The sequence below is a fragment of the Adiantum capillus-veneris genome, chromosome 16, assembly GCF_014529385.1.
Source record: "Adiantum capillus-veneris isolate H3 chromosome 16, ASM1452938v2, whole genome shotgun sequence".
NCBI classification, from domain to species: domain Eukaryota; kingdom Viridiplantae; phylum Streptophyta; class Polypodiopsida; order Polypodiales; family Pteridaceae; genus Adiantum; species Adiantum capillus-veneris.
The window spans coordinates 97,569,005-97,588,621 of NC_140946.1; positions in this window are offsets into that span (position 1 = coordinate 97,569,005).

The following is a 19,617-nucleotide window of genomic DNA, read 5'->3' on the forward strand; positions in this document are numbered from 1 at the left end:
GCATTGAATGCCCTGCCACCCATCAACCATATTGTACTTGATTCACTTTTTAAAAAAAATGCAAGGGTAGATAATAGACCCAAAATAGTCACCCACAAGACGCATTGTTTGCAAAATTGACAATTGTACACATCATAGGCAAAATGAATTGATTGGCAAATGTAATAATGACAATTGTACAACATCATAGGCATAAAGAATTGATTGGCAAAAGGAACTGCGGTGACAAATGTAATAATATACATGGTACAAAAAGATGTATAAAATCCGTCTCATGATACATAAGCTATGAGAAACCCTAAACTAATGCTATCTAGCTACGGCTAAACTGACGTCGTCTAGTCAGACGTCTCATCGCGTCCAAGCGGCGTATCTGTCGGATTCTGCAAAAAAAGACAATAAGACAGCTTTCAGTAAGTATAAACATATAACGACATTTATAAAACAACAAAAAATAAAAAAGAGTAAACCCTAATACTAACCATGCTGCCGCGAGAACTGAAAATGTCCATCAGGGCATTTAAGCCCTTCCTGCCTGCGTACTCGCGCTCGTACGGTGTGGGATCACGTCCTGTCATCGACCACTGTCAAAACATATAAAGATTTCATTATGTTAGAATTAAAAACTCATAAACCCTAAACTATCGAACATAAAGAGCAATGCGAAAACACTTACAAAATTGGCCTCAAATGATGCCCATCCACCGCTCCCCAAGTGGTGCGAGCTCCGTGCCTCTACTCGTGCTCTGGCTGCATCCTGTTGTTGCTTCCACTTGTCTGGATTCTCGCGCGCTGCTTTCTTCGCATTCTTCCAATCTTCTTTCGCCAGCCAATCTGGCCTGTTCCACCCATTCTTGATTGCTTTTTGCAATTCGGAACGCTTGTGTTTGCAGTATTCGCGCATTCGAATCTTCATCAGGTCTTCATTGAAGCGCTGATCCCGTGTTGGAACGGGAAACTCATCATGAAGTATGCTAATGACTCTGTTTTTTAAATCACTTGGTACTTCACTCCATTTGTTTAGTATGTAGTGTCTAAACAGCTGAGAGCAAAGACCACGCATGCGCGAGAACACCTTCTTGCCGTCATCATCCATGATGATGCCGCCGCTGAAGTCGACGGAGTAATGAGGATAAAAATGAGGATAAAAATCTTATAACCTGGACAACAAATTTAATATTCTATTGGCATTCTTCGTTTTATCTCTCTCTCTCTCTCTCTCTCTCTCTCTCTCTCTCTCTCTCTCTCTCTCTCTCTCTCTCTCTTTACCTCACATTCTCTAGTCATGTCCAATCCCCACACACCTCGGTCTAGAGGTGCACGGAGATCAGAACCACCGGGTTATAATCTCGTCTTTATTGGTCAATACCTATATTTGTGGGTACAAGAAATCTACACACCCACGTCTACATGATACTGCATGTAGTGGACAAAACCCCTTTGCCTCTTCTCTAGCTGTAGCACTTCACAACATCTTAACATCTTTTCACAGTAGATCTTTTCACTGTTCGTCTAACTCTAAACCCTAAACCGTAAGTAATTCTTGCGTGGACTCGATCTAACGTAAATAATCGTAAATCTAAATAAACTTAAATCTAACTAAAAATAAACCTAAATCTAATTTAACGTAAGTCTACATCTAACCTAATCTTTAACGTCTTTTGGGATAGTTTCCTACGACGTTAAAACTCTCTTCTTCTTATGTGTGTGTGTATGTGTGTGTGTGGGTAAACGTAAATAAACCTAAGTCTAATCTAATATAACATAAATCTAAATCTAACGTAAATTATGTTATATTAAAAACAAAGAACTAAACTAACAGGGATTATAAGAACCTTAAAACTGATTTAACACATAATTTTTCACATAACTCAGCAAGAGTTGGCATTCTCATCACTAAAGATGTGAGAGTTAACTTCCGGCGGTGACGCTGCCTCATCTCCATCCACATCTGACGACAACAATTGGCCCTTTAGACTGTTCTTGCTCTTGTTACTAACTTTGAAGTTGCTGTTGAATGACTAGAGGTTGTCTAGATGGTCATTGTGTCGGGGATGTAGTGACTCTTGCCGCCCTGAAGATCCACCTTCTTCCCTATCTTCTGAAGACATTTCACCAGTACTTTTGGATCGACGGAGCCCACCATGAGTGAAGGCAGCAATACCCTATATTCCATTGAGGGCTTTCTTCACCCGCTTCATGCAGGCATCGCAGTCTATGGAGACCTAAATCTAATCTAATATAACGTAAATCTAAATCTAGCGTAAATAAACGTAAATCTAGTTAAAAATAAACCTAAATCTAATTTAATGTAAGTCTACATATAACCTAATCTTTAACGTCTTTTAAGATAGTTTCCTACGACGTTATAACTCTCTTCTTCTTGTGTGTGTGTGCGTGTGTGGATGTGTGTGCCAATAAAAAGAGATAAATGGTATAACCTTTCTATCACCCATGCCAAGTATGATAGATTGATTATGCCATTTCCCTCTTGAATAATAGGTCTTGAGTTCAACTCCTCGTCGGCTAGATCTTTAGGTCTTTTAATTTTAATTAGTTTCCTACGACGTTAAATTAGTTTCTCTCTCTTTCTCTCTCAATGTGTGTGCATTTTTTTGGATCGTATGCATGTTTTCTCTCTCTTTTCCTCTCTCAATGTGTGCGTTTTCTGTTTATGCATGTTCTCTCTCTCTTTTCCTCTCTCAATGCGTGCATTTTTTGTTTATGCATGCTCTCTCTCTTTTCCTCTCTCAATGTGTGTGTGCATACTTTGTTTATGTATGTGTGTGCGCGTTTTTGTTTATGTTTGTACACTCTCTCTCTCTCTCTCTCTCTCTCTCTCTCTCTCTCTCAAAAACACTATGTGTGTGTGTATGTGTGTGTGTGTGAGAGAGAGAGAGAGAGAGGGAGAGAGAAAGAGGGGAAGGGAACATGAGAATGAGGAGAGGGAAGGAGCATACCTGGCTCTCCTTCCTCTCCTCGTGTGTGTGTGTGTGTGTGTGGAGAAGAAAGAGAGAGAGAGAGAGAGAGAGAGAGAGAGAGAGAGAGGGAGAGCGTTACCTGCTCCTTGCTTGAGGGCGCCGAAAAACTCAGATCTGAGATCTGAGTTTTTGGGCGCACTCTGCTATTTTTTTAGCCTAGCCGGCGTCGCTATGAGCATCTCTATGAGCGTCGCAAATTTACAAAGAAATTTGCGACGCTCATAGCGACGCCGGGAATTTTTTTTTAAGCGTCGTTGTGTGAGCGTCGCTAATATGAATAGCCTCTTGTAGTGTATCTCTTTTGCAGATTCAGCCCACGTAACCTTCTCGCAAACGATGTGGCGATCAATTTTTGTGTTTTGACTTTTGTCATTTAGAGATTGTACGACAGAGTTATGATCGAATTTTTGAAGATGTTATGGAAGGTGTGTCTACCTGTTTGTTCTTGTCCTTATGCTTCTAGGAGGCAAGGGGTAGGTAGAAGAGAAACAATATCTCTCTTTCTCCTCTTATTCTTATTTGATGACTCTTGAAGTGCACCAAACAGAGAACATGCCTATTCTACATATTAATGCTATTCGAGTGTGATTGGGATTGGGAACATAAGTGCGATTGTGTGTGTGTGTGTGTGTGTGTGTGTGCGTGCGTGTGTGTGTGTGTGTGTGTGTGTGTGTGTGTGTGTGTGTGTGTGTGTGTGTGTGTGTGTGTGTGTGTGAGAGAGAGAGAGAGAGAGAGAGATTGGGATTGTGAGTGAGAGTGAGATGCAATTCTCTTTGCAATAGCTTAGGGGTGGTTGGATGGTATGATTTGAGCTATGCTCCTCTTGTAATTTAACAAATCTGATAAAATTACTCTATGTTGCTCCATACTATGTGTATTCTATCTACTTTTCTCCATCTCTCAAGTTATCTCTCTCATATTGCATCACAAATGGAATCAAAGCTTTCATGGGAACATCACAATTGGTATTAGAGCAGTACGAACTCCAGTCGGTTTATAGAGAAGAATCAAAGGGCAGGAGAAAATTTAGACATGGCTATAACCAAGAAGAGATTTAGCACAATTCCTATAGATGATGTACACATCTAATGTGAATTTTTGCAGAGCTAGATTTCCAATTTATCAAAATACAGATGGAGGAATTAGTGGATGGAGACGAGGTTGAATCTACCCTAAAGCAAGTGAAGAGGAGAGTCATCATCTACAAAACTCTGAAGAGGTAGAGAGAAGCTAAGTGATCTTAATTCTTCTCTTTTTGTTAATCTTTATGCTTCCTACTCTTAATTTTTTTGTTAATAAAGACATAAAATCTAGCGAAGTATTTCTTTTACAATGTCCTTCATTATGTTGTTAATGACCTTTGTCCTTTACAAAGATATTTGGAAATTATATTAATGAGATCTACATATATATGATAGAGATCTACATACATATGATAAGGGCATACATGATACTTGATTTTATTTGAAACAAAAAAGGTTAAGGAAAATATTCTATTGAGCACTTCTGGAGACCTCTACTTTATCGATGTCGGTCACCAAACTTCACATTTTACCATTTTGGTCACTTGCATTGGGAATGTTGGAAGCCCGGGGAGGTCACCTAATAAAAATGTAACCTATCACGTGAGTTCAACAGAAGGGTATTTAAAGTTCTTGAAACATACAGAAATATATATACACAAGGGCATTATTTTTTCAAATTTGAAAAAAACTTACAGATTTTACAAGAAAAGGGTACATTATATTCCTTAAAAAATTCATAGATAAGGGGTTTTACAAACATGTCTTGAACGCACGTGATATGGTGGTTTTACACAAGGTTGGAAGTAATGTAAATACTATGTAATGATATATTTGGCATTGTGAAAATCCCTTGTCTATGAAAGGTGCACCATGTGATACTAGAGTTTAGGTTCCTAGCATTGCACTACAAGAGGTTGTGTGCTCTTGTGACGCTGTTAGTGACTGAAATACACTAGGTTTTTATAACCCCCGGCGTCGCTAAAACCGTCGCTATGAGCGTCGCTACGAGAGCGTCGCTATATGCGTCGCTATATAGAGACGCTCATAGCGACGCTTATAGAGACGTTTACATAGAAGACTATAGCGACGCTCATAGCGACGCTACACAGCCATAAATAGCGACGGTTATAGCGACGCCCGAGAGATTTTTTTTTGGGTGGCAGGGCATTGAATGCCCTGCCACCCATCAACCATATTGTACTTGATTCACTTTTTAAAAAAAGTGCAAGGGTAGATAATAGACCCAAAATAGTCACCCACAAGACGCATTGTTTGCAAAATTGACAATTGTACACATCATAGGCAAAATGAATTGATTGGCAAATGTAATAATGACAATTGTACAACATCATAGGCATAAAGAATTGATTGGCAAAAGGAACTGCGGTGACAAATGTAATAATATAAATGGTTCAAAAAGATGTATAAAATCCGTCTCATGATACATAAGCTATGAGAAACCCTAAACTAATGCTATCTAGCTACGGCTAAACTGACGTCGTCTAGTCAGACGTCTCACCGCGTCCAAGCGGCGTATCTGTCGGATTCTGCAAAAAAAGACAATAAGACAGCTTTCAGTAAGTATAAACATATAACGACATTTATAAAACAATACAAAAAATAAAAAAGAGTAAACCGTAATACTAACCATGCTGCCGCGAGAACTGAGAATGTCCATTAGGGCGTTTAAGCCCTTCCTGCCTGCATACTCGCGCTCGTACGGTGTGGGATCACGTCCTGTCATCGACCACTGTCAAAACATACAAAGATTTCATTATGTTAGAATTAAAAAACTCATAAACCCTAAACTATCGAACATAAAGAGCAATGTGAAAACACTTACAAAATCGGCCTCAAATGATGCCCATCCACCGCTCCCCAAGTGGTGCGAGCTCCCTGCCTCTACTCGCGCTCTGGCTGCATCCTTTTGTTGCTTCCACTTGTCGGGATTCTTGCGCACTGCTTTCTTCGCATTCTTCCAATCTTCTTTGGCCAGCCAATCTGGCCTGTTCCACCCATTCTTGATTGCTTTTTGCACTTCGAAACGCTTGTGTTTGCAGTATTCGCGCATTCGAATCTTCATCAGGTCTTCATTGAAGCGCTGATCCCGTGTTGGAACGGGAAACTCATCATGAAGTATGCTGATGACTCTGTTTTTTAAAACACTTGGTACTTCACTCCATTTGTTTAGTATGTAGTGTCTAAACAGCTGAGAGCAAAGACCACGCATGCGCGAGAACACCTTCTTGTCGTCATCATCCATGATGATGCCGCCGCTGAAGTCGATGGAGTAAGACAAGCCCTCTGGCCGGTGACGAGTGAACCTGGGTGTCCCGGCAGGGATCTCTAGCGGCGTGTCGATGGGGGTACGGACGTCAGGTGTCTCCACCGGCGTCTGGGCCCCGAAGCGAGGAGTGTCGAGTGGGGTGGCTCCTCGCGGAGTAGGTAGAGGTGTGTAGCTTCTAGGAACAGTCAGCCGTGCAAAAATTGGCGTAGATAGCGATGCTGTGGCTGGTGTGGAGGCGGACAAAGAAGGGGAGGGTAAAGAGCCTCGTCGAACACGAGGCGGTGTGGAGCCATCGGTGGCGGAATCCCCACAACAACCGCCATCGCCACCACTAGAGCGCCGGTGTCTAGACGAGTGTGAAGCTAGTCTCGTCGAAGACGAAGCTTCGGAGCACGCCGAATGCTCCGAAAGAGAGGGAGATGCGGATGGAGTAGGAACGCGCGATGATGCGCCAGAGCGATGACGCTCCACGTACCACTGTCTCTGCTGCGGTGACAAAGAAGAAAGAAACTCCTCATCATCCATACCTGCATTAAGAATAATTAAACTTAATATTGAATGAATAGAGTAGACAATGACGCAAAGACCATTAAATACAATGACGCAATGAATTGTGATAGAAGAGGCAAGTCGAAAACTCAAAATTTTCAATCAAAAGATGTGAGCGCGAGTAGAAAAGAGCGTTATACACCATGGAAGGTACTTAGAGAGCCAGAGCTTTTACAACATGGAGCAAAATTGTTCAAATACAATATTTGTGGCTTTAAGAGATCTCTCTCTCATCCTCGCATAACTCAGCATAACTTCCTATATCTATATAGAGCTCTCCGTTTAAACACATATCCTCTGTTTCATTTTGTAGCTCCTCTGCATGCACCCCATATAGAGTAGTAGCATCTTGATGCTCGTCTGGCACCACCGCAGCGGCTTATGATTGAGAATCTTCTCTGATCTCCTCCATTGATGCCGTTGTGATTGGCACATGGTAGCCTTCATACGTCCTTGCACTACGAGGGGCTACCTCTATGACGTACCACCAGTTTGATGTAGACTTTGTAGGATGAAATATTACCTGCCAGAGCCACATAACTTACATGAGAGCTTTCAAGCACATAACTTGTAAAAGGGGGATGTTAACTATTTACATACTTACTTGTTCACAATGCTCGGGTAGTACGAAAGTGTCTCTTAGGTCAGTCCATTTCTTAGTAGAATCCACCTCAAGAAAACCAGACTCTCCTCTACGCACAGTAGCGTTGCGACCCTCCAGGATTATCTTGAACCATTGCACGTCGAACAAGTCGACAAAAAATCCTCTGTAATCGATCCTCAAAATCTCTTGCAGCGTGCCGAAGTAAGTGAGTTCCGCCACCACAGGATCTGCATCAGAGGAACGTCGTCGACTAGACTGTTCAAATTTTGCCATGATTCCACAATCTTGAGTAAAACGCTTTTTGTCGATTCGTTCCACCCTAAAATGTCGACCTTTACACCATGCTGCTGTGTATGACTTATACTACAACGAACAAAGATTATGAGTGGCCATTCAAACGTTTATAAATAAAGTCACTTGCTAGTCGTACATTGCAAACTTACCTTGGTCGCGCAACCCCGAGAGTACTCCCACTCTTCTTCAGTCACTTCGTCACAGCATTGTTGTGCGCTTTTCAACTGGTTGTGCAACCATCTTAAGCTCATGAAGGTTGGTAGGCTCTCCAGAACCGCTGGATAGTGCATCGATGGTCGTCTTCCCCGTCTCCACTCGATTCGTGCCCTTTGTTGCTCTTGCTTTGTATCCTCATATTGTGAAATCCACTTTTGCATCACTGGATTGTGAAGCATGCAAAATCGGTTGATTTTAGCCTCTAGATCTTCCGTCATCTTCTTCTAAACACCGAGATTGCACATGACAATCCCAGATATGCGCTCATCATCTATGGTTCGCCATAGCGTGTCCCGGGATTTATCAAATCCGTCTAGCCACTCTCCAATGTACACTAGGGACTCTGATACCAACCAACCTTCTGCCATGCTACCCTCCGGACGTGCCTTTTGACGCACATATCCCTTAAGCGTTTTCATGAAACGTTCTAAGAAGAACATCCATCTGGAATGAACTGTGCCAGCTATTTCCACCTCATCAACTATGTGAACAAGAAGATGCACCTGAATGGTTAGCATTGTAGTAGGAAAATGTTTCTCAAACATGCACACAAGCTCCGCAGCATTTAGTTTGGCGAATGGTATGGAGTCTACGTTGATCTCCTTTTGTGAGATCCATTGCACCAGCTTTGCAAGTTTGTAGATTGTGTTACGGATGTCGAGAGACAAACATCCCTCAATGGCAACCGGTAAAATAAACTGTAAAGTATGTGCAGCAATGATATTAAAGTCCACATTTTATGCAATGATATTAAAGTCCACTATGAACGTACCTGACACATTTTATGCCAATCGTGTGACTTCAAACCGGTAAGCTTTCCTTCTTTAGTAAAACACGTTCGGAGCGAGTGCATTACGCCAGTGGGGGTCCGCAAAGATCGAATGGTCTCTTTTACTTTGCGTTCTTGGGCTCCTGTGAAAATCCATGGTGCTTTAGGGAGTTTTATCGATCCATCAGACGCTGTTTGCGGCCAATATTGCTCCATACGATCCACATTTCTAAGGTCAACTCTGGCTCCCAAAGTATCTTTCTTGCCGGTCAGATGGTCCCATAGTAGATTACCCACATTCTTGAATATGTGCATTGGATCGAGCAAGTGATTGATCATGAGTCGGGGCCAGTATGGTAACTCGTACCATAGAGATAGTCTCTTCATCCCTGGAGGCAATCCGTCATCGCACATCTCCTTCTGCTCTAACCATGCTTGTGCAGACATCCTTGGTGGCTCTCTTCCCAAAAAGCCGTCGCGTAACACATGATTCTCTGGAAGATACGCTTGATGACCTTCGTAGATTTGCTTCTTCAGTGAGGGTGCCCTACGTGCATTCAGTCTAGGTCCACATGTGACACATGCTCTGTATCCGCTTGTTTGAAGCCCTGCATGTATACACATGATAATAGATCAACTATGGGAAAAAACAAGATTTACAGTGTCTGAGTGAGGAGTGTCAATAGATCACCTGAGCATTCTGTTAGCCCGGGATAGTCATGCATGGTCCACATTAGAATGCCTCTGATCAAAGCATTCCGTCGTCCTGTGTGTCGGCTCATATCCACCACCTCTATGCCAATCCACAATTGTTGTAGCTCTTCCAATAGTGGACGAAGATACACATCCATATTCCCCACTTTATATCGCCCTGGCACAATCAAGCTTAGCCATAGGTGCCCCTTCTTCGTAGTCAACCACGGGGAATGTTGTAGTTGACGATGACAACGGGCCATACACTGTAAGATGTTGATCTTTGACCAAATGGATTTACGCCATCCATAGCCAGGCCTAAGCGCAAATTTTGAGCTTCCCTGCAAAATCCGACCATGTTCCATCTATATGTTTCCACGCTACGCAATCTGCAGGAATTCGTAGCACACCATCCGAAGATTTATTCTCCTCATGCCATGATGCTAGGGCGGCCATGGACTTACATTCGAAGAAATGCTTGATGCGAGGAAGCAGAGGGAAATGTCGCAAAACCTTTTGTGGAATTTTTGTCCCGTGGAGATCTACTCGATATCTTTCGGAATCACATTTCGGACACTTCTCCATGTCTATGTATTCCCCTCTGAAAAGAATGCAGTCATTAGGACAAGCGTGGATAGAATTGTAATCCATCCCCAAGTTTCGCAAAATCTTTCTTGCTTCATCTCGGGAATCTGGCATCACATTGTCAGCTGGTAGTATGTGCTCTTTCAGCAATCTACACAACATAAAAATATGATACAGTCGTGTAAAAATCTATCAGATCATTATACATTTAGAGTTTTATTAAAGTAAACTAATTGTAATAGATCACCTGAAAAGCGCTGTGACGCTAGTGTCACTCCATCCAAACTTTGCCTGCATGTTGAGAAGAACCAGGAGTGCTTTCAATCTAGACATACGTGCTCCATTATACAATGGCGTATCGGCTTCACTTTTCATATCATCATAGATAAGCCTTTCTGAATCCATGATCGTCTCGATCATTTCATCAATCTCGGGCTCAAACATTGCCTCGTTGGGAATGTGCTCTGCATGATCATCCCCCGAGCTGTCAGAGGCTACATCTTGTGGCCTCACATATGTTGCTTGACCAAAGCGCCTAAGAACACGTCTATTGGGTTGCAAGATTGCTGCTTGTTGGCCAGCGTCAGAGTCCGACGAGTTATAATTGGCAACAACTCGATCTATAATAGATGGATCGAACTCGCCAAATTCGCGAACGTGCTGCAAAGAAACACATCTTGTCCGTCGCACAGCATGCTTGCATTGATTACAAGGACATAAGACCCTCGTTGAGAGATAGGTGTTTCTGTTGGACGGTCCCACATCCTCGTCGCTACTCATAATGAGGATAAAAAACTTATAACTTGGACAACAAATTTAATATTCTATTGGCATTCTTCGTCTTATCTCTCTCTCTCTCTCTCTCTCTCTCTCTCTCTCTCTCTCTCTCTACCTCACATTCTCTAGTCATGTCCGATCCCCGCACACCTCGGTCTAGAGGTGCACGGAGATCAGAACCACCGGGTTATAATCTCGTCTTTATCTGTCAATACCTATATTTGTGGGTACAAGAAATCTACACACCCACGTCTACATGATACTGCATGTAGTGGACAAAACCCCTTTGCCTCTTCTCTAGCTGTAGCACTTCACAACATCTTAACATCTTTTCACAGTAGATCTTTTCACTGTTCGTCTAACTCTAAACCCTAAACCGTAAGTAATTCTTGCGTGGACTCGATCTAACGTAAATAAGCGTAAATCTAAATAAACGTAAATCTAACTAAAAAAAAACCTAAATCTAATTTAATGTAAGTCTACATCTAACCTAATCTTTAACGTCTTTTGGGATAGTTTCCTACGACGTTAAAACTCTCTTCTTCTTATGTGTGTGTGTATGTGTGTGTGTATGTGTGTGTGTGGGTAAACGTAAATAAACCTAAGTCTAATATAATATAACATAAATCTAAATCTAACGTAAATTATGTTATATTAAAAACAAAGAACTAAACTAACAGGGATTATAAGAACCTTAAAACTGATTTAACACATAATTTTTCACATAACTCGGCAAGAGTTGGCATTCTCATCACTAAAGATGTGAGAGTTAACTTCCGACGGTGACGCTGCCTCATCTCCATCCACATCTGACGACAGCAATTGGCCCTTTAGACCGTTCTTGCTCTTGTTACTAACTTTGAAGTTGCTGTTGAATGACTAGAGGTTGTCTAGATGGTCATTGTGTCGGGGATGTAGTGACTCTTGCCGCCCTGAAGATCCACCTTCTTCCCTATCTTCTGAAGACATTTCACCAGTACTTTTGGATCGACGGAGCCCACCATGAGTGAAGGCAGCAATACCCTATATTCCATTGAGGGCTTTCTTCACCCGCTTCATGCAGGCATCGCAGTCTATGGAGACCTAAATCTAATCTAATATAACGTAAATCTAAATCTAGCGTAAATAAACGTAAATCTAATTAAAAATAAACCTAAATCTAATTTAATGTAAGTCTCCATATAACCTAATCTTTAACGTCTTTTAAGATAGTTTCCTACGACGTTATAACTCTCTTCTTCTTGTGTGTGTGCGCGTGTGTTGATGTGTGTGCCAATAAAAAGAGACCCATGCCAAGTATGATAGATTGATTATGCCATTTCCCTCTTGAATAATAGGTCTTGAGTTCAACTCCTCGTCGGCTAGATCTTTAGGTCTTTTAATTTTAATTAGTTTCCTACGACGTTAAATTAGTTTCTCTCTCTTTCTCTCTCAATGTGTGTGCGTTTTTTTGGATCGTATGCATGTTTTCTCTCTCTTTTCCTCTCTCAATGTGTGCGTTTTTTGTTTATGCATGTTCTCTCTCTCTTTTCCTCTCTCAATGTGTGCGTTTTTTGTTTATGCATGCTCTCTCTCTCTTTTTCTCTCTCAATGTGTGTGTGCATTCTTTGTTTATGTATGTGTGTGTGCGTTTTTGTTTTTGTTTGTACTCTCTCTCTCTCTCTCTCTCTCTCTCTCTCTCTCTCTCTCTCTCTCTCTCTCAAAAACACTATGTGTGTGTGTGTATGTGTGTGTGAGAGAGAGAGAGAGAGGGAGAGAGAAAGAGGGGAAGGGAACATGAGAATGAGGAGAGGGAAGGAGCATACCTGGCTCTCCTTCCTCTCCTCGTGTGTGTGTGTGTGTGTGTGTGTGTGGAGAAGAAAAAGAGAGAGAGATAGAGAGAGAGAGAGAGAGAGTGAGGGAGAGCGTTACCTCCTCCTTGCTTGAGGGCGCCGAAAAACTCAAATCTGAGATTTGAGTTTTTGGGCGCGCTCGGTTATTTTTTTAGCCCAGCCGACATCGCTATGAACGTCGCAAATTTACAAAGAAATTTGCGACGCTCATAACGACGCTTATAGCGACGTCGAGATTTTTTTTTTTGAGCGTCGTTGTGTGAGCGTCGCTAATATGAATAGCCTCTTGTAGTGTTGGAGAAGTGTTTACACTAGCCTAGGTGTGTTTAGAATGACCAAGAGACTTATTTTAAGTCTTGGCCATCCAAAGTATAAACTCAAGGTTTGAGTTTAAAAGCCAATTTAACATAGATCTCACTCATTCTCTAATGTGCTAATAAAACAATCTCTCTTCTCAAATCTCTTCTCTCATGCACTTATGTATTGATCTCTTGGTTAGATCTATGTATATGCGTGTGATCTATGTATATATTGATCATTAGCTTGATATATGTATGTATTCTTCGCACGATGCCGGATACGAGTGAATCGATAACGGTGAGCATGGCAGCAATGAGGAGGTTGAACATTCCTCGGTATGTTGTGGCACTACTGAGAGAGTCCCAAAGTGCATAGTTTGTGAGGAAAGTGGCACATTTGGCATGTGTGCTTGTGAGCGTGCCAATGCATATTGGTTGTGTGATTTTAACTCTCGTTAGCTCTCATTTGATGGTGTAGCAAGTTCCCCACCAGGACCTACACATCACAAAGTCCATCGTATTTTTTATTCTAGACACCCTTTTAAGTGCTAAACTAGTTTCTAATTCTCTCTAGAGAGTTATAGAATTTGAAATCATCGTCTTGAAACATTTAAAAAATTTAGATTTTTATATTATATGAAGAAGTGAGGGTTGATTTTATTGAGTAAGCTGTGTTGTATTATAGAGCAAAAGAAAAATCCTAATAATCTTCTTTTATGCATGGTGGAAGTATATTTTAGATTATTTGGAGGTTGTTTCTTGATTATATTAGATCTTTAGTTTTTTACATATATTACCTCAAGTAGATTCTATAGCTACTTTCTATAAGATTATAACACTTGATGTAAATAGATTCTATTATTTATATACTTTATTGCTACTTTTGATTATTTATAATAGGATCTTTCTTTTGTTTTACGCTAAAAGAACTAGGGTATGAAGAGGAATAGTTGATTAAGTTGTTCATCAATTGGGAATTCCTATAAAAACAATGATTCTCTCTGAATATTTGAAAAACACACACACACATACATATATATATATATATATATATATATTGTTTCAAGAAAAGAAGTCACTCTACTTTTGGGAGGAATAGAGAAGAGCAAATATAATGAAGCTTTGAATTTCCAATTAAGGGTTATGTATTGCATCATGATCATTTTATGCAAAAATTCGGTAATATAGAAACCATATTGAATACCTGAGATAAATTCTTTACAAACTTAGAAAGTACACATCAAACTTACTTTTTATTTGGTTATGGGTTGCTTGGTTTGGATGATAATTTCTTTCATGTATACACTTTTAGTTGATTGAAGCATGTTTTCCTTTTGATTCCAAAAAAAGTTTATGCTATTCTTTATGAGACATTTAGATAAGCAAGATCTGAATGATTTTAAAGTTATTTAGATGAATGAGTCTATTATTTCAATCGCAAATTAAAAGCAATTTTGGAAATAAGAAGAGATGTTTGCAAAATTCTCTTTTGCTAGTACATAGGTATAAATGTTTCTCAGGTGCATAGTGATTATGAGGCTCTATGAATGATTTGTATTCTGTATAATTGGTTGCTCTTCTTATAATGATCTAAAATCTAGGACCTGGATGTATTGTCTATATTTGGCATACTATAAATAGAAACAATCAATATAGATCAAGAGATAGAGATCTAGACCATCTACCTCGGAACGATTGTAGGATGCATGAATACCATTATTCAATGAGATTTACTCACAAATTGATATTCATCTTACATCATATGCAAGGAAAAATCAAAATAATATACATGCATGTAAATTTTGAGAGAGGGATAAACCTCATCTTTGACTTTGAGTACATGTGATCATATTATTGAAACCTTGAATGTATGGACCTTCATAAATTATTCCTTTGCTATGGACATCAAATTTGCAGTTCTTCTATGATGCTTGATAATCGATTCAATTATTTGAAGAGGCAAGGATTATCATATATTCTTATGATGTATGGACATCTATCATGACAAGAACTGGATTATGATTGAGTCTTATTAATTTGAGAAAAGATCTTCATATGATTGAGCCTCTTTAAGAGGGGAACCGTTATGTCTCATAAGATAAGAAAGCATGATTGAGAATGAGAGTGAGAGTGAGAGTGAGAATATCATTATGGTACCATGATTATTATTTACTTAAAATCCTTTGACGTTAAAACAATCTAACCAAACATGGTTAGATGCGATTGAAAATGTGAATGTGATTGAGAATGAGAGTATGGATGAAAGTGTGATGGTTTGCAACTTCTTCAAGATATACAAGAGATTTGATAATGGTATGAAAGAGAAAGAAAGGCCATTGTTCAATATTTTCATTGAAGATTCGCGAACATCATTGTACTTAGATAAGTTATCTTGATCTTTCTAATTGAATTTATTTGATAATAAGACATTATTTTAAAAAAATCAAATTTGGAGAGAAATATTGTGTAATATACTTTTATTTGAAAGCAGTTTTCAATAGGTCTTTACTCTAGATTCTCGTAGATATGTTTGATTGGTTCTTATACTAAATTCACTTTCATGGATCTAGATACAATTTACTTAAATACTTCTCTTTCCAACTCTGAGGACGAAGTTTTTTTTTTTAGTAAGGGGAGAATGTGAGATGCCTAATTTTGCCATTGATATTAACATGTAAGGGACAAAGATCATGAGCTATTGAAACCTTAAATTGATGTTAGAAATTGAGGTTAAATTAGAGGTAATGAGCAGAAGTAGGAAAAGTGAAGGTCATAAGTGGAAAAGATGGACACGTGCTATAAAATTAGAAAAGAGTGAAAAAGAAGACCTAGGAATATTTTTTTAAAAATAATTCACAAAGATGATCTTGTTTGCACATTCAAGCCACGCTATCTTCTCAAAAACAATGTTGTGATCAATTTTTGTATTCAGACTTTTGTCATTCGAAGATCGTACGACAGAGTTACGATTGAATTTCTAAAGCTAATGATGGAAGGTAGCAGATGCCTGTCTGTTCTTGTTCTTATGCTTGTGGGAGGCAAGGGGGAGGTAGAAGAGAAACAAGCAACTCTCTCTTTCTCCGCTTCTTCTTATTTGATGACTCTTAGAGTGCACCAAACATAGAACATGCCTATTCTAAATATACAGGCTATTCGAATGTGATTCTAATTGGAAACATAAGTGCGATTGTGAGAGTCTGTGAGATTGGGATTGTGAGCATCAAAGTTTTGTGTTTGTTGTTAAACTTGCAGTTTAACTAAAATTACAGGAAGCAAATGTTCTACCCTACCAACATATGCAAGGCTCATCTCACACATTGATAAAAAGAGACTATAAGGAAAAAATAGTCATTAACAATGTGCCATGCTCAATAGAAAACTAAGAATATATTTTCTTGGGAGAAATACACCAACCACAACTATGTTTTTTGAATTGACACAAAACATCCATGCATATCAATAGATATACATGTGCAATGCTACAATTGCATATTCATCCTTACATTTTCTAGTCCTTCCAACAAGTCAACCTTTGTCAAAGAGGATGATGTAAAAACCCATCAGCTTGAGAGTCCAATCCAATCACCTTAAGGATCACACAACAAGGAAAATTTCAAGGCATGAATGTGATTCATTTACTCACATTTTTAAAAAAATCCTTACATGCATATCTATGAAGATTTGAAATCATCGCACTGCAAGGTAAAGGGGGCAGTAATGGAACGCCTAACTTGGGGACCTTCAATCTTCTTCCTTCAAGCTCAATTTTGAGTGCAGATTAGCTAACTCATGGCATTCGTCATGCCATGAGGTTTCATGTAAATAATTTGTGAGTTTGCCGAATTTCGGATTCGAGAAATATGGTACAATGTTTGGAATCACGTGTATGAAGATTGGGGGCCAAGGAGAACGCCCTTTACGGCCCAAAAGAGTAAGGTGCATCCACAAAGGCTTGAAACCATGCCATGCCAATAAGGTGTCTCTATTTCAAATGATACATCCATTCAACATCCGCTTCCCGTGCTACTATTGGTGCCAAATTATCCAATAACTGGAGTGTGATCTATCATAGCACCAGGGGTTGTAACGCTATGGGTCCTGTTGAAAACAATCCCTTCATGGTTAGATAAAAGACATGGGTTTCATTGACATAAATAGAGATCCCACTGTCGACTTAATATTCAAGGATCCCTTTCTGTTGAATCGTCCAAATAGATATTTATGCTCCCCTAGGTAGACAGTGCGCACACCTTGTACTTATGTGGAAAACAATAGTAGATTATAGTAGAAAAAATTGCAACACATTTAGACATCTCTCTCTCTCTCTCTCTCTCTCTCTCTCTCTCTCTCTCTCTCTCTCTCTCTCTCTCTCTCTCTCTCTTAAACAACTTAAAGCTTAGAAACAATGAAGAAAATATTTTCGAAGCACATCTCACAACTCTAATTACAATGCAAGGCCAAATCATCCTTCAGTGAGGACGCATATATGAACAATAACATCTGTACCCAGATCAGAGTTGCTACGTCGAGCAAAATCCAGACAAGTAGGGGGTTGCTCGCATCAAGAGAAGGTCCAATACCCACAGTGCTAATTGTCGATCATCCACAACGCCAAGTGTAACATGGGCCATAGAATGCTCGCTTAACCTTCCTTGGCGAATTATGCTACTCCCTCATGGAGCAATAAGCATTCGTCTTCATGAAAGCTGACAAACCTATAGTGGGCCTACCATTGAGGGAGGTGGAGCAGCTTCTATTCAAGAGCAATAAACGTCTGCAATCAACTTGAAGTGTTGCAAGAGAGATCTGGAATCAACTTGAAGTGTTGAAGAGATCCGACAGCAAGAAGACAAGGTAGCTCATATCTCTCTCTCTCTCTCTCTCTCTCTCTCTCTCTCTCTCTCTCTCTCTCTCTCTCTCTCTCTCTCTCTCTCTCTCTCTCTCGTGTGGACGAGGCCATGTGTGAAGTTCCAAGAAATTTAGCACTTGGGAGCTTTGAATTTTAAGGGTGTTGAGCACCACAAATGCCAATCTCCACTAAAAACCTGTCTGTAGCCGTCCATGCTGGCACAGACGGCTACATGTAGTTTCTTTCTTCACCAACAATTTAAGAAGCATACAAATTAAGCACTTGGCAGCTTTGGATATTTTTATGGTCGGCGAGCGCCACAGATGCCCAGTGCATCCAAATGAAACCTGCCTCTAGCCATCCATGTCAGTGCGGATGGCTACAAGCAGTTGCTTTCTTCACTGAAGTATTACCCTTAAACTTACAGCGTTTATGATGAAGTACTAGAACTTTTCAAGGTTGAGTATTTTCAGGATATTAAAGAACATTTTCTACACTCCAAAAGTTGCCTTCTTAAATTGCTTGGAACTTCACACGCGGATAGACAATGTTGGAACATTTTGGTGCATAGACAATGCTACTTAGAACATTTTGGACGCGGATAGCTATAGGCAGCTAGCTGAATTGTTTACCACACAAGCATTACCCTTAAATTTGTAATGTTTATGATGAAGTATTTGAACTTTTACAGGGCGTGAAGATTTTTAGGTTCTTGACCCCTCTGCATTGGTATTAGAGCTGATGAGTTGCACTTGGGGACAGCGGGGTGAAAGTCTTGCCTAGAAACAAAAAGCCGAAAGCTCAGCCTTAAAAATCGAAAGAGAATTTTAGGGCTAGCATTGCACAAAAAATGGAGGGGATAAGCCATTATTCAGTTGATCAGATTCTCTCCTCGTTCATATAAGAAAACGAGCCAATGAGAAAAAGAAAGTCTAGAAAGATTTTCTTCTACGTTTGCTATGAGGTCCGATCACCATGAGAGTGCGACCTAGTACAAAGCGTATATCCACTTAACCCTAGCTAAACCCACTCGTCTTGTTGTGACTCATTTCTTATGTAACATTGTCTATGCACCAAAATTTGTCTCTGGCCATTTGTAATGGTGTGGATAGCTCAAGACAGAATTGGTGTGCCATGATTACTTACTATGAACTTGCTCAATTCAACTCACAAATAGTCGTGGAGTGCAAGTCTAATTCCTCACACAAATTTTATTTAGAAAAATATAGAGCCACATGGCCTCGTCCTTTAAAAGTATATCCCATGATCGTTCCATAATGCAAACTAGCATTGAATATGGTATGTTCTAATGGAATGAAATTGTACCTAAATTTTGCCTTGTAGTTGTATCCTGGATTGTTTGGTTATAGTTTATTCAATATCCAAACCTTGCAACACTAGATAAAATAAGAGTTAGCAAAATTCAACTTAGCCTCATGATCTCAAGGTCATGCTCATGCTCATGCTCAAGCTCTTAATGGTTCTCACTCTATCATCTTGTGTCTTAACTGTGCGTGTTACACTGCCTCATTCTCTATTTTAAGTCTATAAATGATCTTCTCGTGATTCTCTCTTGTTTCTCGCATGGGATCTTCCCAAAGACAAATTAGATCCTTTGGGATAGAATTAGCCAGGGTTCTTTGATACTGTTCTCGCCACTCTCTCCTCTGTTTGGCTGAAGTAGAGTGTGTCATTGGAGCTGTATCAAATGAGCCATTAAAATTTCTTATGATTTTCATTGGTGACACATAAGTGGAGTACCTTGTTTGACCTCTTAAGAAGTTTGGTTCATTCTCATTGAGCTCAATTTTTTGATCTCCTTTGTGTTGATACAATGATCTCTATGTGCATCATCAT